Source organism: Pelobates fuscus, chromosome 5, assembly GCF_036172605.1.
Source record: "Pelobates fuscus isolate aPelFus1 chromosome 5, aPelFus1.pri, whole genome shotgun sequence".
Lineage (NCBI taxonomy): Eukaryota > Metazoa > Chordata > Amphibia > Anura > Pelobatidae > Pelobates > Pelobates fuscus.
The window spans coordinates 196,591,200-196,594,772 of NC_086321.1; positions in this window are offsets into that span (position 1 = coordinate 196,591,200).

Sequence of the window (3,573 nt, forward strand, 5' to 3'; positions counted from 1 at the left end):
GACTAAACACGCTTAATAGTAAATTAACTTAGGCTGTCTGGATTCATGCTTCTGCGTTCAGTTCTAGCTTAGTGGACTTTACATCTGCTTGCACAGTAACAATTATATTGAATTGTGAGACACATAAAGGCTATTTGAGTGTGCAGCATGCCAGGTCAAGTGGCGTGTAAGTAATTACGTTTCCTGCGTATATACTGGTGCTGCTGGCTATCTATGCACTCTGTACAACAGTTTTCCTAAATGCTTGAGGCAACTATCATACTGCAGAATGGGGGTCTTCTCTAAACATGGGGCAAACAGACAAGATCAACTGAGATTTAACAGATATTAAAAGTAAAAATACACTCGCTTATTTTAGGAGAGCTGTCCCTTTTGTACCCAGGTATCGGCTATGGGAGATATTGTGAATCAGTCCCTGTGAGGTCAGCCGATGCCCGATCTGGAGGCTGCGGTTTCGTGCCTGTCAGTCGCATTGAGAATGGCGGGCAGCCAAGGATGGGTCGGTTTCGCCTCCTTGCTCCGGGCTCGTTGGGAGGTCGGCATCGTTTTTCCTCGGTCCTGAGGTCTTGTAAAGCCCGGGCCCTTCCCTGTTCGGGCAGGTCTGGTAGCCGTGATGGTGGTACGCTGCCGGCGGCGTGTGGACCTCCACCTGTGTGGGAGATGCGTTGGGGCATTGCCCTTCCGGGCCTTCAGCCCGGCTGGGCTTGTGTGGGCCGTGGTCGTCTGCTGTGTCGGGTTCATGCCCAAAGGTTTCCCGGTCCCCAACTGGCTGTCGCTCTCTCGTGTCTCCATTGCCCTCCTGCTCACTTGTGCTTGCGACTGTGCTGGAGCATGTCGAGCTTCCACCTTCGCCCAGAAGTCCTCAAATAGCTTTTGCAGACGTGTGTCTAAGGATTCGTCTGAGCTAGATCGGCACTCTGTTAGCGCATGGCCGTAGTTGGACTGAGCATCCGCCATTTTAGTGCTACTTGCGGCCTGCTGGTTTGGCATGTAGTTTGGGCTGTCATCATCGTTCGTCAGCCATGTGAGTATGCAAGATTTGTTGGTTGGGACCGGGATAACCCCCGCCGGTCCCAAGGGGGGGGGGCAGCCCGATACTGCGGGTGCTGCATGCTTAAGTGAGCCAGGAGATCGGCCGCCTCTCCTGTGCTCTGCGAGGTGTAGGCCTCGATCCTCCAGCCCGGGGTCCCAGCGGGCAATCTGGTCGTGTAAGGTATCCCCGTGTTCCCGAACCTCTGTAGTACAAGGTAAGGTAGGTTGGGGTTCGATATGAAGCGGGTTCCCCTCGATTTATGCTGGTGTTTGGGTCTAGGATCGGGAGCCCACAGACAACGTGTCTGATCAGCTCCCCGGTCAGGCTCCGCCCCAATATACACTTTTAATTCCTATCATAGCACAGAATGTCTGCCGATATAAATATCCTGACAAGCTGTCTAGGCATTGGTCGATGGTACCCATGAGCATTTTCACAGTCTTTCTCTAGGTCACACTCCTCAGCCAACACTCCATTTCTCCTTCTCACAAGTTTATGCAGGTTAATATGTATCCTTATCCGATAATTCCTAATAGATTCTCTTGAGTAGTCCAGAGTTCTGCATTATCATGTTTTGTGCCTGAATTCATGGGACTTGCTGTCCTGCACAGGGAAAGATATTTGTTATTTCTAAAAATGGGACAAAACATTATTCTATAGTTAGATTTATTTATAAATTCTAAAACGGTGATCAAGGTTGCTGTGTATATTTCTCCTGAGTTCAAATTTCAAAATGTAGGTTAACCCCTTAACGCCGTTACGGCGTTCCATGCCGTCGCGCTTTAAATGGGCTTGAAAGCCGTTGCGGAGGCATGGAACGCCGTAACGGTTTAAGCCCCCAGGAGCCAGCAACTACTCACCTCCGCCGCGATCCTCTTCTGGGGGGCTGCCTGACAGCCCAGGCAGCCCCCCTCCGGCAAATGAGGCCCCCGGGGGCCATGTGATCGCTCTCAAAGAGCGATCACATGGCCCCCTATAGCTGGCTATGGATCTGCCAGCAGGGGGACTGTCTAAAATATCAGACAGTCCCCCTGCTGGTAGGTAGTGTAAAAAAAAAATATTAAACAGGTTATAAAATAAAATAAATATATTTATATATATATATATATATATATATATAATATATGCATATATATATATATATATATATGTATATTATATATATTTAACGTCATACATAGTGTATTTCAATACTAATAAAAGTATATATATTAGTATTAAAATACACTTAGAATGACATTACATATATATATTATATAGATATATTATATATAATAGAACTACATATATATATATATTATATATATATATATATACGTATAATTAAAATAATAAATAAAATAATAAAATAAATAAATAAAATGTTGAAACAAAATTTAATATAAATTATATATACATATGTAATTTCATTCTAACTGTATTTTGTTATTAATATATATATATATTGGTAACAAAATACACTTAGAATGACATTCTATATATATCTATCTATATATAAATTACAAATAACCGCAAATATATATATATAGATAAATACATATAATTACATAAAAGATTACATTAGTATACACGTAGAATTGAAATACATATATATGTATACATATTAAAATTCTACATGTATATTTAAGTAATCTTTTAACATAATTATGTGATTTGATTAATTAAAATTTGATTGACATGCCTGACAACACAGGGAGAAAGTGCAGAGAATTTAATTCACAAGCACTATATTTGACCCTGTAACTCTCCAAGACACCATAAAACCTGTACATAGGGGGTACTGTTTTACTCGGGAGACTTCGCTGAACTCAAATATTAGTGTTTCAAACTGGTAAATTGTATTACAACGATGATATTTTAAGTAAAAGTGAAGTTTTTTGCATTTTTTACAAATGAACTGCACTTTTATGGACTATATTATTGTTGTAATATGTTTTACTGTTGTAAAACACTAATATTTGTGTTTAGTGAAGTCTCCCGAGATTAACAGTACCCCCAATGTACAGGTTTTATGGTGTTTTGGAAAGTTAGAGAGTCACATATAAGGCTTGGATTTCATTTTTTTCACATTGAAATTTGCCAGATTAGTTATGTTGCCTTTGAGAGCGTATGGTAGCCCAGGAATGAGAATTACCCCCATGATGGCATACCATTTGCAAAAGTAGACAACCCGAGGTATTGCAAGTGGGGTATGTCCAGTCTTTCTTAGTAGCCACTTAGTCACAAACACTGGCCAAATATTAGTTTTTTGCTTTTTTCACACAAAAACAAATATGAACGCTAATTTTGGCCAGTGTTTGTGACTAAGTGGCTACTAAAAAAGACTAAACATACCCCACTTTCAATACCTTGGCTTGTCTACTTTTTCAAATGGTATGCTATTATTGGGGTAATTCTCTTTCCTGGGCTACCACACCGTCTCAAAGGTAACATTACTAATCTGGCAAATTTCAATTTGAAAATGGAACGTTCTATATTTGACCCTGTAACTTTCCAAAACACCATAAAACCTGTTAATGGGGGGTACTGTTGTACTCGTG